Source organism: Monodon monoceros, unplaced genomic scaffold (assembly GCF_005190385.1).
Source record: "Monodon monoceros isolate NGI ecotype Baffin Bay Population unplaced genomic scaffold, NGI_Narwhal_1 Super_Scaffold_16, whole genome shotgun sequence".
NCBI lineage: Eukaryota > Metazoa > Chordata > Mammalia > Artiodactyla > Monodontidae > Monodon > Monodon monoceros.
The window spans coordinates 65,440,908-65,461,546 of record NW_021703772.1 but is presented as its reverse complement, the minus strand read 5'-3'; the positions used below and the strand labels follow the sequence as shown (position 1 = coordinate 65,461,546).

At 38.3% G+C, this 20,639-nt stretch overlaps 1 protein-coding gene across 1 annotated transcript in view; it reads right to left on the bottom strand.

The window, feature by feature from the left end:
* SCN9A (sodium voltage-gated channel alpha subunit 9) overlaps positions 1-20,639 on the bottom strand; it is a 148,237-nt gene extending 127,598 nt beyond the window's left edge. Inside the window, exon 1 of the mRNA XM_029225298.1 lies at positions 20,400-20,639. The gene's annotated coding sequence lies outside the window, so the exon portion shown is untranslated. The remainder of the gene's footprint in view (positions 1-20,399) is intronic.

The following is a 20,639-nucleotide window of genomic DNA, read 5'->3' as shown; positions in this document are numbered from 1 at the left end:
CATTCATGAAGCAGGGAAAGTAGCTGGTTATTAGGTAAAATAGAAACAGTTTCTGTGCCTACAACAGTGCCTAGGCTAAATATTAGCAATATTCATAGTTCTTAAATTTGTGGCTCCAGAGTGAGAGAGACCTGGGTTCAAATTCCATCTCTACTGCTTATTAGCTTGTGTCCTTGGGCAAGTTAATTAACCTCTCTAAAGCTTGGTTTCTGCATTGGAAAACAGGGCTGGAAATAATTATCCAATAAGGTCATTTTAAGGGTAAAAACGAGACACTGCATTTTAAACATGAAGCACATTTCTTAGTACACTTTAAGTGTACAATACATTCTAACCATTCATTTAGCTTATTTCCTGATAATGTTTTATGTGCACAAAAACTCCAACCGTTATTATGAATGATTTTTATCAACTTCCTTATCAATTGATTTTGCACACCTAACATTCTTAAGAAAGGAGAATAAATTTGGTTACTTCATAATAGATAAAGCTTTGCATTTACCTACACACAGAAACTTTTCTTCTTCAGGATTGCTTTTTTTTTTTAGGTCAGAGATATGTGTATTTGTAATTTTGAAAGATATTCCCAAATTGCTCTTCTTAGGGGTTGTACCTGGTTTTTTTTTTAAACTTTTTATTTCACACTGAAGTATAGCTGATTAACAATGTTTTGTTAGTTTCAGGTGTACAACAAAGTGATTCGGTTATACATATACATGTATCTATTCTTTTTTCAAATTCTCTTCCCAATTAGGTTGTTACAGAATATTGAGCAGATGTCCCTGTGCAATACAGTAGGTCCTTGTTGGTCATTCATTTTAAATACAGCAGTGTGTACATGTCAATCTCAAACTCCCTAACTATCCCCCCCCACCTTTCCCCCCTGGTAATCATAAATTCATTCTTCAAGTCTGTGAGTCTCCACTTTCAAGATATTTTAAAGATTAAAACTAAACTATGATCAACCAAAACGACAGTGCTTTCTACCAACAGATGGCGATACACGTCATACAGTCAACTAGTCCCTGCCTGACATAAGGCTCATTAGTCTGTCCATGCAGTGTACGCAGAATGTGTGCATTGTTTTTAAAAGGTGATAAAAATTATTAAACCAATCAGACTTGTTAACTGAAAATATACTGAGAGTGTTAAAATATTTGATAACCAAAAAACTGGAATTTGATGAAAACCAATTAGAAATGGTTCTTTAGGACTGAGAAGGATCATGCAATAGGTTAAAAATGCTGAGGGTAGGCAATAATCAGCATGATACACACAAACATTATTTTAAAAAAAATAGTAGGGGTCAGAGGATTATTCTTCATTAGTAGTGGATGCTCCAGAACTTAATGCTAAAGCAAGAGAAGGCTAGGTATTCATTCAAGAAGGCAAAAATCCAAGCATAGTGACAGTTGCTGATAAAATATTCCTGGCAGGCCACGAATGGTTCAATAGACTCAAAGCCCTTTAACTCAATAACAGAACAAGTGAATAATGTAGCACACATGCCAAGAGATTCTTTGGAATATTTGTGGACATTATCAAGAAAAGTTGTCAGTCTACTTATAAGACTTTTGGTGTAGACATTTTTTTAGAATGCATAATGGCAGGGAAAGGAGGTTTTATGATTCTAAAACAGCTTATTAATGGAAGTTCATCTAGGGATGGTAAAGAACCATGGAACGAATCACATGAACTTACAAACAAGTCCTTTGCAAACTAATATGTCCATCGAACTAATATGTTCATCAACAGAGGAACTTCCTGTGCTTCATACTTCTCTACTCCTTCTTAGAACTAGAGGCTATAATTATGGCAAGGCATTCAGTAGCCCTGACCGCAATCTGGGAATACGATGAAACCCATATAAGACTGTTTAATAAAGTACCCTCTTTTGAGGTAGTCGTTGTTTAAAAGATATTCAGAAGACGAAGGGTATGGCTTTTGTGTGTATGTGTGTGTGTGGTACGCGGGCCTCTCACTGCTGTGGCCTCTCCCATTGCGGAGCACAGGCTCCGGACGCGCAGGCTCAGCAGCCATGGCTCACGGGCCCTGCCGCTCCGGCACGTGGGATCCTCCCGGACCGGGGCACAAACCCGTGTCCCCTGCATCGGCAGGCGGACTCTCAGCCACTGCGCCACCAGGGAAGCCCAAGTATGGCTATTTTTAAAGAGGGGTGAATTAAATGTATGATAATATCTCTTACTTTCTGCCACTTTTAAACAGGATTTTCAGACTCTCATAATAAATGTAAACAGGCTTAGAATAGTGGAGAAAATTCCAGATTAGATACTGGCCACAGAGTAACAAGTAAGTAGGGAGAAAATAATTCCCATCCTTCTTCAAATTTACATTCCAGTAGATATCTGACCAGAACACTTGTATTCTGAGATAAGGTGAGTGTTTAGGCAAAAAGAGTATATAACAATTCAATAGCAAAGGGGCTTAACTTTTACTTATGGGTTTTACTTCTTTCAGCTATTGTTCTAATTAATGCATTTAACTGTTTATAAACAAAAAGATGTTCATATATCTTATTTTCATGACAATATAAACCGTACACAGTGACCTTGAGTTTCTATAAATAGTCACCATTTTTCATTTTCTGGTAGCTACCCAAGGGGAAAGGTGCTGCTTATAGGACTTAACCTCCACAAGGACTGTCTAATGGAACAGAAATATTTGTGGTACAAACTCTAATCTTCAAACCTCAGTTCTCAGCAGCAAACTCTTCTAAAACACTTCTAACAAAATTGATTGAAAAATTAGTGTCTTCACTAAGAATTAAGGGAAAGGGGAAAGGAGATTTTCGAACTTGCTCTTTATTAAAATGAATATAAAATTCTAAATAGTAGAAGCCATTGATTTACCAAACACCTAAGGAAACAAGACAGTCTTTTTTTCCCATTCATTTACTCGTCTGTTTATTCAATCAAGTAGTATTGAGCACCCACTCTGTGTAAAATATTGTGCTATGATTGGGGGGGTTATAACTGTAGCAAGACAAAATTCTTGCTCTATTTAATCATATCATCTAATACCTAGGATCAGAATATAAAGAGCTCCTGAATCTATTATCTAGTGAGTAAGGAATCAGAATTCCTAAACTACATAGGAAGGGACTAAACCCAAACGTTTTTCAATGATAAGATTGGTCAAAAGGATGAATGAACCCAATCAGAGACTAGGAGCATGTGAGTATATAATATTCTTTCTGCACCAGGGATCCCTATTTGTCGCTACCTTACTCTTTCAATAATTAAAGCATTTTAATCCTAGCATACAAGAAAGAACAAATGAGATGGGGGTTACTGAAAAGAAAGGTAAATGTTCAGAGTAAGTAATATTGAACTAAAAACCAAACCCCTGGGAGTGATGGGTGAAGGGAAGCTGGAGATTCTTAGACTCTATAATGTCTATAGGAATGGAAAAAAATAATCAGCAATGGATCACAGACCTAAACTTAAGAGCTAAGACTATAAAACTAAAGTAAGAAAACATGGGGAAAACCTTTAAGACATTGGATTTGGCAATGATTTCCTGGATATGGCACCAAAAGTACAGGCAGCAAAAGAAAAAGAAAATTGGATTTCATAAAAATTAAAACTTTTGTATGTCAAAGGACACTGTTGGAGAGTAAAAAAGACAACCCAAGAACAGACAAAATATTTGCAAATCATGTATCTGATAAGGGATTAATATCCACAATATATTAAGGACACTTAAACTCAACAAAAACAAACAGCCCTATTCTAAAATGAGCAAAGGACTTGAATACACATTTCTGCAAAGAAAATATACAAATGGTCAATATGCACATGAAAAAATATTCAACTTCACTAATCATTAGGAAATGCAAGTCAAAACCACAGGGAGAGCCAACTTCACACCCAGCAGGATGACCATTATTTAAAAAGAGAGAAAATAAATGTTAGTGAGGGTGTAGAGAAATTGGAACCATTATGCAGTGCTGGTGGGAATATAAAATAGTGCAGCCACTGTGCAAAAGAGTATGGCAGTTCTTCAAAAAATTAACTATAGAATTATCTTATAATCTAGCAACTCCACTTGTGGGCATATACCCAAAAGAATTAAAAGCAGGGACTCAATGAGATATCTGTACAATGGTGTTCATCACAACATTATCCATAACATACAAGCAACCCAAACATCCATCAGTGGAGGAATGGATAAATAAAATGTGGTATGTACATACAATGGATTACTATACAGCCTTAAAAAGGAAGGAAATTCTGATACATGCTATAACATCAATGAGCCTTAAAAATATTATGTGAGGTGAAATAAGCCAGACAAAAAAGGACAAATATTGAATATTTCTACTTACATGAGGTACCTGGAATAGTCAAATTCATAAAGAAAGAAAGTAGAATGCTGGTTACCAGGGACTGGGGGGAGTGGAAAGCATGAGGAATTATTATTCAATGGGTACAGAGTTTCAGTGTGGAATGATGAAAAAGTTCCAGAGATGGACGGTGGTGATGGTCGCAAACAATGTGAATGGACTTAATGCCCCTGAGTTGTACACTTAACAATGGCTGAAATGGTAAATTTTATGTTACGTATATTTTACTGCAAAAAATTTTTTATTTTTTAATCTGCAAAAATTTGCTCAGAACTGTAGGGAGGAGAGTCAGGAAGATACCAAAGTCATGGCAGTTAACAGTGGGTCAACCTCGACGGGATTCAGATGTGCTTCTCTGGTATCTATTTTGCCAGGCAGGACTCCTTTATATATATGCAGTATCATTATTTCTCGAGAAATAATTTGCACAATAGATATAAAAATTAATCAAAATATGCAAAATATTACTGTACTCTTGCCATGTTTTAATTTCCAGAATTTAAACATTTAAAGATACTCTCAATTGTAACCTCTGTCATATTAGCCCTTCTTTCCTCAAATGGCTTCCAAGAATCTAATATTGCAGATGAGAAAAGAACATAAAACATTTACATATAAATCACAAAAAATGACTGAAAGATGAATTTTGTATGGAAATTAGGAGTTTCCCAATCATATATTTGGATTGTGTGGTACCCACGTCCAGAATGGGATCCAGTTTTTAAAGAAAGCACACTTCATCCCCTCCCAAAGTCTGTCCCCTGCCAGTCACTGTAATGTTGACATCACACAGACCTCTAGGCAGACTTAGTAATCTTCTCCAAATTAAGAAAAGGTTCCCATCTTATACCACTTTCCACCTTGCTCTCTGCACTTCAGTCACACTGACCTCCTTGATGTTCCGTAAACACATCAAATATGCCTTAGGGCTGTTGCCATCTCTGCTTCTTGTGACTAGAATAATTTTCCTGTCGCTTAGTAGCTGGCTCCCTCACTTCCTTACCTCCTTCAGGTCTCTGCTCAAATAGCACCTCTGAAAGGCTTTTCTAACCACCCTTAATAAACAATGCCTCCTTCCCTCAATTTTCTCTGTCCTGCTTTATTTTTCTTCAGTGTATAGTATAATACAAGGTCAGGAAGTGGTGAACATTTGTTTACTTATTCATTATCTGTCTCAAAACTAGCAGGAAACCTCTACGTTTTGTTCAATGTTGCATGTACAGTGTCTACAGCAGTGCCCTGAATAGCTACTCAATAAATACTTGCTGAAGGGAGTGAACAAAGGAAGAGGGAAGGAAAGAAGGAATTACCATTTAATTTCAGAAAACATATAAATGCCGAGAATAGTGAGGCTGAGAGTTCTAGGAACTGGAGCAACTCAGCATCTCTTTACCACTACCCTTGGGATCTCTGCCAGGTCCTCCCTCCCCACAAACCTCAGTGGCACTGATACAAGCTTGGATTCGAACTCCTGACCTACACATTTTGGAGGCCAACCAGATAGGGCTTAATGATTGATCATGAGCTCAAGACAAAGCAGTTGGAAATTGTAGTTCAAACTTTTTTTTACTATCTGATTACCAGTCCACCTCTTAAGCAAATCTTTAGAGATGGATTTGGGCTTCAGCCTTTTTAATGCATCAACTTGAGTACATGTCAAAATATTTGGGCTCTTTTCTGCAAAGGAGGCTAAACATTGTCACCTAGAATTGATGAACCCAAACTGGGGCAGAAAATAAGCAGGAATGCTATTCCTTCCCTAAGAAATAAGAAATATGAATCTACCTAGTAATGGTAAAAAGCTAGGCAAGAGAAGCATAAATTATTAAATTCTTGTTAACTTATTCCTCCTATATTCTTAGAAAGCATTCAGTTTCAGTGAAAAAGCTATTTTTCATAGAAGTCAAGCATCTGGTTGTGTAGTATGTATCATTTATTCATGAAATATGTATCAAGAATGACTGCATGTATGGCACCCTGCAGGGGTGCCAATATGAACAAGTTATGGTCTCTACCCTTAAAACCTTAACAGTCTAGTGGATAAGCTGCCAATCCACAACCATTAGAGCAGATTGAGACATATCGTAGAACTCAGGGGTCCAATTTCTCATGATTTTCATATCTCACTCAAAGAACAGTATCTAACAGATATTAAAAGAAAATCATCTGCCTTAGAAAATTATTATAAGTATCATGTAAAATAAATTATTTTTCCCCAAATGTTTTAAAACCCTTAAGAGTAAGCACCCTGAATCACTGATGTTAAAGAATCACTGTTATTGATATAAATCATTGATTCTTTGTTACAATAAGTACTGAGCTTTAGGTTAGGACATACTAACACTTTAGATGAACACTGTCTTCTTCTTTCCTTACCCTGCACAAGATCACTTTGCTTTCTCTCCTTCTCCATCCTCTAACACCCAGGATCTCATAGGTACAACTCCACTCCCTGTTTCTACTCCATTTCATAGCTCATAGCTGAATGAACCTGCCCGAGACATTTCACACACTTACCCTTTTCAATGACACTACCCCTCTTCTTTCAATTTTTGTCTGCCTTGGGAAAGTCCCCTTTCCTGTCTTGATTCTCTCACAATAAAACCAAAAAACCCCAATACTCTAATTGTGGCCAAGTCAAGTCAGAGTAATACAGGGACACCCCTAGACCAAGAAAGCAAAGGTATTCAATGTCTAAAACAACCTCAGGAACACTTTAAATGTATAGATACATTTCATAATATCATACTGTCTTCAAACTTCTACCTAAATCTCAATTTCAGTTTAATACAAATGCACTGCCCAAGAATCAGTATTCAAGGGGAACATTTAACCAATATTCAACTTTCTTTTTCTTGTTCTATAGTATTGTAATTACAGTTTGCTATGTTTAATTGCAAATGTAGATTCTTTCAGCTCCATTATGGGTTAAAAAGGCTTTTGCGGCATACCTGGTAACCAGGCGTACCTGTGTGGGATATTTGCAAGTGTAATCTTGGGATAAATAAGATTTTATTTCCATTAAAAGGAATATATATGTTATTCAAGTTTAGTAAACACGGTGAGTCTTTGTGAAGGTAAGGTAACTCCTGAGCCTTCGTGTTTACTCACCTCAGAGGGCGGTTGTGGGGATTTAAAAGGAGCATTTGCAAATCCCTTAATGCACTACTCGGCATAAATGAGACCCTCACATATGAAGCTGTTAAATTAATGTTAGTATCAGTAATATTAACAAGATGTAAACTGTGCTGTCTATATACTGTTACCAAATATCTAGCCAACATAATTGAACACCTCCTTGTCATGTGTGAGACACTAAAATGGCTGCTGTGGATATATATTTTTTAATCTAATTTGTACAGCAACCCTGAGAAGTAGACACTATCAATTTTATAACAAAGTTGCATTTGAGAAGTGAAAGTATTTGACTAAGATCACATGTTCAGCAAGAGAGATAACTAGACAAACACTTTTTTCACTACCCAAATGTGAACACAAATTTATTCCTCTGTGCTTTTAACATGTTATAACAATATTTTACAATGATTCTGAACTACAGGAGGGACATAATATGAATTTTCGAAAGAGTTTCTCTGCATAGCCATGCCACAAACATTCATTCCTGAAAGTCTGTCAGACGATCTCATGGGATTATAAGAAGCTTGCTCCCAGTTGACCCCTGAGGATGCCATTTCTTTTCTCCCTACTTGAATTACCTTGAGCCAAGTTTGTCCAGGGTAACAAGAATATATATATATTTCCATTTGTGTGGAAATCATCACTTCAACTTTGTAATACTTGTTCCATGAAAGGATCACCTATGAAGACTGGTCCCATAAAATTTATCTAGAAGGAATGTTAACTTTATATCATCACCCAGAGAAAGTGAAAGCATAATTTACCAATAAAATATTCTATTTATTCTATTTAAAATGTACATAGAGTTAGTAAATTATCCATACTCTAAGCCCTAAAGGAAGCACTGTCCATTGGACTTGAAAGAATAATCATTTAGTGGAGTTTAAATCAATACATAAGGGAATATTTCATTATCATATAACATTTCTCTCACGTTCCCCTGTTTTATTTTCATGTATGGATTTGTATATCTACTGTTTACTTCTATTTACTCCTTTTTTGAACTTCTAAGTAATAGGCCCTGAAGAAGATGACATATTTTTAATTACATTAGATTCTAAGATATATATTGTATGAGTGACTAATATAGTTGGCAAACATTACATCTAGTGAAATCACAATCAGATGACACGGGAGTTTCGTTTGTATAACACAAAGAAGATTTCACTAAACATCTACACAGAAATGTCTTTGTACTTATATTTTAATGCATCTATCTAATCTTACTAATTCTTCTTTAGAGGCTCAATTTTCCAATTATTTGTGTTAATACTTTGACCTAATAGTGGGGCAAAATTTGTATTACTGGTATATAGATCAAACGTTTTCAAAGATGAGATATAAGAGAGAAAGGGCAAGAAAAAGGCATTCATTGCAGGGCAGAGATGGTAGGTTAATGATACTGTAAGCGTACTCACTCCCTGTAAGACTGAACCATCTCCAAGTGAACAATCATAGGCGCAATTAAAGTTTTATCATATTTTAATAAATGATTCAGAGAGCTTTGTAAAAAATCCAAAGAGACATTTTAAAGAAAGTTGTGATCAATAATGGCAGTCTCTCAAACACCTGACACAACAAAAGGAAGTCATAAAATGAACAGCAATGAAATTAGAATTAAAGTCATGGTTTTTTGTTTTTTGTGTTTTTTTTTTTGCGGTACGCGGACCTCCCACCGCCGTGGCCTCTTCCATCGCGGATCACAGGCTCCAGGCGCACAGGCTCAGCGGCCATGGCTCACGGGCCCAGCCGCTCTGCGGCATGTGGGATCTTCCCGGACCGGGGCACAAACCTGCGTCCCCTGCATCGGCAGGCGGACCCCCAACCACTGCGCCACCAGGGAAGCCCCATTCATGGTATATTTTAACAATAATAATATATGGTACTTTTGGCTCCCAGTTATATCAGTTTAAAAATCCAAAGGTATTCAATTTCCTGTATTAAAGAAGCAATGACAGAATTTTTTCATTTAAAATACAGTTGTTATTTTAAAGAGAAAAGAAAGAATTATTTTCTCAGTGGGGCTAAAAAGATATAAGATCATCCAATTCTATATACAACGTCTACTCAAATTTGTCTGTGGCCGATGTTTATTGGCACTGTTCAAGGCATTCCTTCCTCCTTCCCCTCTTTCATGGTCTGGCATTTTTCCTCACCACTCAAGGGTTTCATTCCTCCAAACTTCATTTTACCTTTAGCTGCCAAGAGCTGATGGCTTTCCCTGTTGCCTAAAGCAGTTTCCTTCTAGCTACACAGAGAAGGAAGAGAAAGTTAAACCTTCAATGAAGAAATTTCATTTTGCAGAATGCAAAAGACACCAAAACTGTTCTCTCATATTCCACAAAAGTAATCTACCCACGTCTGTGAATGCTCTCCTAAAAATTCTCATATGAAAATCATTTTCATACAATCTTAGACTATCCATTTCATTATGACCTTGCCATCTTAAACAGTAATCTAATCCTACAAAGTTCTGAAGAAGGAAGCCCTAATACCGCCATGTGAGAATCAGCTAATGTGAGATGTGTAAAATGGAGGCCCAACTTCAATTAGTGCACAGATGCATTCCAACAGATTACAACAACCACGTTGTGCCACCATAATTGCAAAATTTAACCAAATCCCTGGTGACAATTCGTGAAATAGTTCAGTCCTTCAAAAAGAAACATGATTGCCAAATTCTTTACCAGAAACAAGCAAACAAACAAATATGGTTAGACACTTGCTAGATAAAAATATCATTAATCAAAGCTGACTGCTTAACCAAAAGCTAAATTTTCAACCAAACGGTAATAGCAAAACTACTTATTATTTGTTTCATATCTTTAAGTATAGTTTCAAAAAAGCAGGAGACTTATTGTCACACAAAGAGTGTGTGAGGAGACTGGTTCAAGACAGCGGAGTAGAAGGACGTGCTCTCACTCCCTCTTGCAAGAACACTGGAATCACAACTAACTGCTGAACAGTCATCGACAGGAAGACACTGGAACTCACCAAAAAAGATACCCCATATCCAAAGAAAAGTAGAAGCCACAATGAGACAGTAGGAGGGGCGCAATCACAATAAAATCAAATCCCATAACTGCTGGGTGGGTGTCTCACAGACTGGAGAACACTTATACCACAGAAGTCCACCCACTGGAGTGAAGGTTCTGAGCCCCACGTCAGGCTTCCCAACCTGGGGGTCCAGCAACAGGAGGAGGAATTCCGAGAGAATCAGACTTTGAAGGCTAGTGGGATTCGATTGCAGGACTTCGACAGGAGTTGGGGAAACAGAGACTCCACTCTTGGAGGGCACACACAAAGTAGTGTGCACATCGGGACCCAGGGGAAGGAACACTGACACCATAGAGACTGAACCAGACCTACCTGCTAGTGTTGGTGGGGGTCTCCTGCAGAAGCAGGGGGTGGCTCTGTCTCACTGTGAGGACAAGGACACTGGCAGCAGAAGTTCTGGGAACTACTCCTTGGCGTGAGCCCTCCCAGAGTCTGCCATTAGCCCCACCAAAGAGCCCGGGTAGGCTCCAGTGTTGGGTCTCCTCAAGCCAAAAAACCAACAGGGAGGGGACCCAGCCCCACCCATTAGCAGGCAAGTGGATTAAAGTTTTACTGAGCTCTGCCCAACAGAGCAACAGTCAGCTCTACCCACCACCAGTCCCTCCCATCAGGAAACTTCCACAAGCCTCTTAAGATAGCCACATCTGCCAGAGGGCAGACAGCAGAAGCAAGAAGAACTACAATCCTGCAGCCTGTGGAACAAAAACCACATTCATAGAAAGACAGACAAGATGAAAAGGCAGAAGGCTAAGTACCAGATGAAGGAACAAGATAAAACCCCAGAAAAACAACTAAATGAAGTGTAGATAAGCAACCTTCCAGAAAAAGAATTCAGAATAATAGTGAAGGTGATCCAGGACCTTGGAAAAAGAATGGAGGCAAAGATCGAGAAGATGCAAGAAATGTTTAACAAAGACCTAGAAGAATTAAAGAACAAACAGAGATGAACAATACAATAATTGAAATGAAAAATACACTAGAAAGAATCAATAGCAGAATAACTGAGGCAGAAGAACGGATAAGTGACCTGGAAGACAGAATGGTGGAATTCACTGCTGCAGAACAGAATAAAGAAAAAAGAATGAAAAGAAATGAAGACAGCATAAGAGACTTCTGGGACAACTTAAATGCAAAAACATTCGCATTATAGGGGTCCCAGAAGGAGAAGAGAGAGAGAAAGGACCCGAGAAAATATTTGAAGAGATTATAGTCGAAAACTTCCCTAACATGGGAAAGGAAATAGCCACCCAAGTCTAGGAAGCACAGAGAGTCCCATACAGGATAAACCCAAGGAGAAACATGCCAAGACACATAGTAATTAAATTGGCAAAAATTAAAGACAAAGAAAAATTATTGAAAGCAGCAAGGGAAAAATGACGAATAACATACAAGGGAACTTCCGTAAGGTTACCAGCTGATTTCTCAGCAGAAACTCTACAAGCCAGAAGGGAGTGGCATGATATACTTAAAGTAATGAAAGGGAAAAACCTACAACCAAGATTACTCTACCCAGCATGGATCTCATTCAGATTTGATGGAGAAATCAAAAGCTTTACAGACAAGCAAAAGCTAAGAGGATTCAAAACCACCAAACCAGCTCTACAACAAATGCTAAAGGAACTTCTCTAAGTGGGAAACACAAGAGAAGGAAAGGACCTACAAAAACAAACCCAAAACGGTTAACAAAATGGTAATAGGAAAATACCTATCAATAATTACCTTAAATGTGAATGGATTAAATGCTCCAACCAAAAGACACAGGCTTGCTGAATGGATACAAACACAAGACCCATATATATGCTGTCTATAAGAGACCCACTTCAGACCTAGGGACACACACAGACTGAAAGTGAGGGGATGGAAAAAGATATTCCATGCAAATAGAAATCAAAAGAAAACTGGAGTAGCAATACTCATATCAGATAAAATAGACTTTAAAATTAAGAATGTTGGGCTTCCCTGGTGGCTCAGTAGTTGAGAGTCTGCCTGCTGATGCAGGGGACACGGGTTCGTGCCCCGGTCCGGGAAGATCCCACATGCCGCAGAGTGGCTGGGCCCATGAGCCATGGCCGCTGAGCCTGCGCATCGGAGCCTGTGCTCCGCAACGGGAGAGGCCACAACAGTGAGAGGCCCGCGTATCGCAAAAAAAAAAAAAAAAAAAAAAAAGAATGTTATAAGAGACAAGGAAGGACACTACATAATGATCAAGGGATCAATCCAAGAAGAAGATATAACAATTATAAATATATATGCACCCAACATAGGAGCACTTCAATACATAAGGCAATTGATAACAGCTATAAAAGAGGAAATCGACAGTAACACAGTACTAGTGGGGGACTTTAACACCTCACTTACACCAATGGACAGATCATCAAAACAGAAAATTAATAAGGAAACACAAGCTTTAAATGACACAATAGACCAGATAGATTTAATATATATTTATAGGACATTCTATCCAAAGACAGCACATTACACTTTCTTCTCAAGTGCGCACGGAACATTCTTCAGGATAGATCATATCTTGGGTCACAAATCAAGCCTCAGTAAATTTAAGAAAATTGAAATCATATCAAGCATCTTTTCTGACCACAACACTATGAGATTAGAAATCAATTACAGGGAAAAAAATGTAAAAAACACAAACACATGGAGGCTAAAAAATATGTTACTAAATAAACAACAGATCACTGAAGAAATCAAAGAGGAAATCAAAAAATAACTAGAGACAAATGACAATGAAAACACGACGGTCCAAAACCTATGGGATGCAGCAAAAGCAGTTCTAAGAGGGAAGTTTGTAGCTATACAAGCCTACCTCAAGAAACAAGAAAAATCTCAAATAAACAATCTAAACTTACACCTAAAGAAACTAGAGAAAGTAGAACAAACAAAACCCAAAGTTAACAGAAGGAAAGAAATCATCAAGATCAGAACAGAAATAAATAAAATAGAAACAAAGAAAACAAGAGCAAAGATTAATAAAACTAAAAGCTGGTTCTTTGAGAAGATAAACGTAATTGATAAACCATTAGCCAGACTCATCAAGAAAAAGAGGGAGAGGACTCAAATCAATAAAATTAGAAATGAAAAAGGAGAAGTTACAACAGACACCACAGAAACACAAAGCACCCTAAGAGGCTACTACAAGCAACTCTATGCCAATAAAATGCACAACCTGGAAGAAATGGACAAATTCTTAGAAAGGTATAAACTTCCAAGACTGAACCAGGAAGAAATAGAAAATATGAACAGACCAATTACAAGTAATGAAATTGAAACTGTGATTAAAAGTCTTCCAACAAACAAAAGCCCAGGACCAGATGGCTTCACAGGTGAATTCTGTCAAACATTTAGAGAAGAGCTAACACCCATCCTTCTCAAACTCTTCCAAAAATTGCAGAGGAAGGAACACTCCCAAACTCATTCTATGAGGCCACCATCACCCTATGAGGATACCAAAACCAGACAAAGATACTACAAAAAAAGAAAATTACAGACCAATATAACTAATGAATATAGATGCAAAAATCCTCAACAAAATACTAGCAAACAGAATCAAACAACACATTAAAAGGATCATATATCATGATCAAGTGGGATTTATCCCAGGAATGCAAGGATTCTTCAATATATGAAATCAATCAATGTGATACACCATATTAACAAATTGAAGAATAAAAACCATAGATCATCTCAATAGATGCAGAAAAAGCTTTTGACAAAATTCAACACCCATTTATGATAAAAACTCTCCAGAAACAAGGCATAGAGGGAACCTCCCTCAACATAATAAAGGCCATATATGACAAACCCAGAGCAAACATCATTCTCAATGGTGAAAAACTGAAAGCATTTCCTCTAAGTTCAGGAACAAGACAAGGATGTACACTCTCACCACTATTTTTCAACATAGTTTTGGAAGTCCTAGCCATGTCAATCAGAGAAGAAAAAGAAATAAAAGGAAGACAAATTGGAAAAGAAGAAGTAAAACTGTCACTGTTTGCAGGTGACATGATACTATACATAGAGAATCCTAAAGATGCCACCAGAAAACTACTAGAACTAATCAATGAATTTGGTAAAGTTGCAAGATACAAACTTAATGCACAGAAATCTCTTGCATTCCTATACACTAATGATGAAAAATATGAAAGAGAAATTAAGGAAACACTCCCATTTACCACTGCAATGAAAAGAATAAAATACCTAGGAATAAACCTACCTAGGGAGATAAAAGACCTGTATGCAGAAAACTATAAGACACTGATGAAAGAAATTAAAGATGATACCAACAGATGGAGAAATATACCATGTTCTTGGATTGGAAGAATCAATATTGTGAAAATGACTATACTACCCAAAGCAATCTACAGATTCAATGCAAGCCCTATCAAAGTACCAATGGCATTTTTTACGGAACTAGAACAAAAAATCTTAAAATTTGTATGGAGACACGAAAGACCCAGAACAGCCAAAGCAGTCTTGAAGGAAAAAAACGAAACTGGAGGAATCAGATTCCCTGACTTCAGACTATACTACAAAGCTACAGTAATCAAGACGATATGGTACTGGCACAAAAACAGAAACATAGATCAATGGAACAAGATAGAAAGCCCAGAGATAAACCCACGCACCTATGGTCAACTAATCTATGACAAAGGAGGCAAGGATATACAATGGAGAAAAGATAGTCTCTTCAATAAGTGGTGCTGGGAAAACTGGACAGCTACATGTAAAAGAATGAAATTAGAACACTCCCTAACACCATACACCAAAATAAACTCAAAATGGATTGGAGACCTAAATGTAAGGCCAGACACTATAAAACTCTTAGAGGAAAACATAGGAAGAACACTCTGACATAAATCACAGCAAGATATTTTTTGATCCACCTCCTAGAGAAATGGAAATAAAAACAAAAATAAACATGGGACCTAATGAAACTTAAAATCTTTTGCACAGCAAAGGAAACCATAAACAAGATGAAAAGACAACCCACAGAATGGGAGAAAATATTTGCAAACGAATCAATGGACAAAGGATTAATCTCCAAATTATATAAACAGCTCATGCAGCTCAATATTAAAGGAACAAACAACTCAATCCAAAAACGGGCAGAAGTAAATAGACATTTTTCCAAAGAAGACATACAGATGGCCAAGAAGCACATGAAAAGCTGCTCAACATCATTAATTATTAGAGAAACGCAAATCAAAACTACAATGAGGTATCACCTCACACCAGTTAGAATGGGCATCATCAGAAAACCTACAAGCAACAAATGCTGGAGAGGGTGTGGAGAAAAGGGAACCCTCTTGCACTGTTGCTGAGAATGTAAATTGATATAGCCACTAAGGAGAACAGTATGGAGGTTCCTTAAAAAAATAAACATAGAATTACCATATGACCCAGCAATCCCACTACTGGGCATATACCCAGAGAAAACCATAATTCAAAAAGACATATGCACCCCAATGTTCATTGCAGCACTATTTACAATAGCCAGGTCATGGAAGCAACCTAAATGCCCATCAACAGACGAATGGATAAAGAAGATGTGGTACATATATACGATGGAATATTACTCAGACATAAAAAGGAACGAAATTGGGTCATTTGTAGAGACGTGGATGGATCTAGAGACTGTCATACAGAGTGAAGTAAGTCAGAAAGAGAAAAACAAATATTGTATATTAACGCATATATGTGGAACCTAGAAAAATGGTACAGATGAAATGGTTTGCAGGGCAGAAGTTGAGACACAGATGTAGAGAACAAACGTATGGACACCAAGGGGGGAAAGCGGCGAGGGGTGGGGTGGTGTGATGAATTGGGAGTTTGCAGTTGACATGTATACACTGATGTGTATAAAATGGATGACTAATAGGAACCTGCTGTATGAAAAAATAAATAAAATTAAATTAAAAAAAAAAAAGAGTGTGTGTGTGTGTCTATACATTCTAGTGTAAGTATGATGCTATCATTCACCAATGTGAATTTTGAGCCCACTCCCCTTCCCCAATAATAGTGATGGACTTTCCTGTATTAGTCCACAGTGTCTCTCTGAGCCTTCCCTAGTGAACACTTTGCATTTGTGAGATAATTTGCCCCTTGAGTCTGGAGTAAACACCAATTTGGATCATGTTGGCACCTGTTGACCATACTTCCATCAACTGAGCCCACTCAAGTGGCCATATTTATTACAAAACATGATTTTAAATTTAGTGATTATTAAGCGACCTCAAATTTTGGTAAAACATACAGATTTAAACCTAATAAGGTCATCATTGTATATTAGGAATCACTTACACTAAAGTCATTGGCCTATGCACTCCAATGTTTCTTCAAAATACATTTTAATCCAGTTATGGTCACTGCCTTTCTAAGGGTGTGTTACAGTCTACTTCCCTTTGAATACTTTAATGCCTACACTGCTGAGAGATGGGAATACATCTCAGGATATTTTAATTTTACCTCCTCACAATCATAGTACTGAGTGTAAATACACCCAATGCTCAACAAATAAAAAAGAAATTGAATCCTAAAATGCGTAAGTTTGCAAGGTTAGTGCACTCTATGGTGAAATAAGTCTTAATCTTTGTACTTAATTATTTACATAAATATCTAGGAAACCCCTACTGCTTCATTGTAGGTACTGTAATGGAAGCGGTGCCCGTTCATTTGGAGCACTCGATACACAAATCCACAAAATCCACAAAATACCCACATGCTGTAATAAGCACTATGGAGGAAGAAAACAAGGAAGCAAGACAGAAACTAACAGATAACAGCTTACTTTTGACAAGGTGATCAAGAATGATCTCTGTGAGGCAGAGACCTTTGAGCTGAAGTTTAAAGTTTGCAAAGGAGCTAGGCATTTAAAGAGAGGAAGGAATAGTCCAGGCACTGGGAACACTTGAAAAGGCCTAGGGAGTGAAATTGTTTCATGTGTTTCAGGTACTAAAAGACCAGGGTGGAGACTTCCCTGGTAGCGCAGTGCTTAAGAATCCGCCTGCCAATGCAGAGGACACGGGTTCAAGCCCTGATCCTGGAAGATCCCACATGCCGCCCAGCAACTAAGCCTGTGCACCACAACTACCAAGCCTGTGCTCTAGAGCCCACGAGCTGCAACTACTGAGCCCATGTGCCACATCTACTGAAGCCTGCGTGTCTAGAGCCTGTGCTCTGCAACAAGAGAAGCCCCCGCAATGAGAAGCCCATGCACTGCAACAAAGAGCAACCCCCGCTCATCACAACTAAAGAAAGCCCACGCACAGCAATGAAGACCCACCACAGCCAAAAATAAATAAATTAAAAAAAAACAAAAAAAGACCAGAGTGGCTGGAGCATATAAATGAGTGGGAGATGCACTCAGGGAGATTGTAGCGGAGGGCCAGATCAGAGAGTGAGCTGTAGGCTACCAGAAGGAATTTGTTATTAATCGTTTTGTGTTTCTGCATTTATTCCTTTTTTCTATGTAGTTATGAGCCACTGAATGTTCTTAAGGAGAGGCATAATGGCATTGCTTTGTATGGAGAGTGAATCACAAGGGAGAGAACTATGGAGGTAGGTTAATGTGAAGGCTGTAGAAGGAATCCAGGAAAATTATGATGATGCCACTAATTTGGTGGCAGGGTAGATATAGAAAACAAAGTGGAAGAGGTACAGCTGAGAAATATAATTGAATAGAGATGCGTTTGGGAGATAAGACTGAGAGATCTAAACATGGACTGATTAGGGATAAAATGCCGTGAAGAGGAACAGAAAGCAATCAACACTTGGTGGATGGTGGAACCATTAATCCAGATGACAAAGACTGGGGAAAAGGATCTGAGACAAGAGTTTTAGGGAAAATCATAAATTATTACCACTATGACGTTAAGAATGACCCATTCATATTAATAAACTTTAAGTTCCTTTACAGGGTTAGAAAAATAACATATAATTCTTCCCAGTACTTCACACTCTTTCACATGTCTAACAGGAAGAGACATTAGGTAAATATTAATTTTTATTATTCATGAAAAATGCAATATTCTGTTCTTTTTCCTTGCCACAGAGAAAGTTGGTTGGTCACATTAAATAAGGTGAATAGGACCCCAATGATTCCACCTCTGAATTTCTTACTTTTTCTTTGCTGCCAAAAGTCTCCTCAGCAACACGTAGCAAAATCACAGAAGCACTACCACAGGAGGGCTCCCATGGTCTCTCCTGGTCCTGAGAGTCACAGAGGCAGGAGGATGCTCTTGGCAGAGAGCCAGACCTGACTCATCTCTCTTCCATAGAAGCATCAGGTACCCTGTAAGCCCTGCCCTGCACCATAGGAATCATGGCAAACCATATACCCGGCTTTTATAAGAATATGTCATGGTGTCCCACGATTGCACAATGGTTCACGTTCAAAAGGGGACCTCTAAATAAAGAGGTACTTTAAACATCTACAAAATACAAAAGCGTACCTTAAGCAAAACTACTGTCAGTTGCCTGATACAGGGCACATCCTTCATTATATCAAATGCCATATTTTGTCTAGCATTTTGTTGTAAATAAGCTATTCTAGCAATCATGATCATTCCACACATAGGGCTCAGATAAGGCTTTCAAATAATAAAGTTTGTTAAAGATCCTACTTAATATAGTTTCCAAAAATGTGAATTCTAGTTTAAATTGTTTTAAATGATGGAAAAATAAGTTAAAGACTTTTCAATAAAATGGACTGTTTAATAATTGGACTTGGTTTGCAGATTATATATAGATAGGTTTTATTGACATTAAAGCAAAAATCATAAATATATATTTTAAATCACCAAAGAAAGACAATACCTTTCTCCTGCCCATAGAGAAGCATGAGAAATAGAAAAGAACATTGTGTTTCTGAAAAAAACCTGAACCTTCTAGCACTGACTTCACACTCAACAACTGAAAATCCATCATTCTTTTAAAAGCCTATGTTGATTTGGTCTTTATCTTATTGAAATGAGCTTTTTAAAACCTCCCCTAAGCTTCTCTCACATAAAAATTGCTCTTAGCTTCAGAGGAGATATAAATTATTTTGAATGCTGCAACTGTAATAAAAAAAACACTAAAATAATGAGAAATATGTTTGCTGTAATCACAAAAGTTGGCACTGAAGTTTCTAGTATGTTAATCTCGCTTTAATCTTTTGTCTTTAATAGAAGTGACGAAAACAACTATTTTCTTCTAAAACTAAATGACGGTTTCAGCTGAAGCCGATAAAAAGTTAAAATGATTCTGAATCTCATCTGAATTTCACTATAAAATGCACCTTCGTCTGAAAAAAAAAACTGCGTCGAGAAATGGGGCTAAGCAGTCCCGTCAATCATTTGTGTTTGTGTGCTCCGAAGGGGTTCGGCGCATCCTCGCCGTCTCCACAGGTAGTGTCAGCTCTGTTGGTTCTGCACGCTCACCTTTGCAGATGGGAAAAAGAACACATGCTTTTTGCTCGTAAATACGACCTACCCCTGGAACCGAAACCCATCCAACGACTCAGCTAGCGTAGACAGAAAGAAATAATAGTAAACCATGAGGTACAGCTAGCTGCCTTGCCTTTCCACATTTTCAGAACCTGAAATCCACACCGTCAAAACTGGCAAAGGACCGGTTGCCTTTCCAGCTCCTCTTTGTCCAGTCGCTGGCACCTCCTCGCCTAACTTCTCCCCTCTACTTTCCAGGTGGCGTTAACACCGGGCGGCCAAAACCCGACAGATGTGAAATCAGGCACAGGTGGGTGTGGCGGTCGAGGCGAGCACTGGCGAGAGACTGGCGGTTTCCCTCCCCGCCATACCGGAGGAACAAGAGAAAAGGCACTTACTTGCAACCTTGCCCGCCGACCATGCTCACCCAGTGCGCACGCAGAGTCTGGCGCCGGGTAGGGGGCGGGCTTCAGGGACCCTTCCTCGCTCCCGGCCTCTCTCCCGCGGCGTCCCCTCCGCTGCCGCTGCCACTGCCGCTGCCGCTCCTTCCTTCTCTGGGCTCCTGTTGCTCAGCGGGCGCCTGCCACTACCCGCCACTGGCACCCAGCCCTAGCCGGCCGAGCCCGCGGAATTGGAAA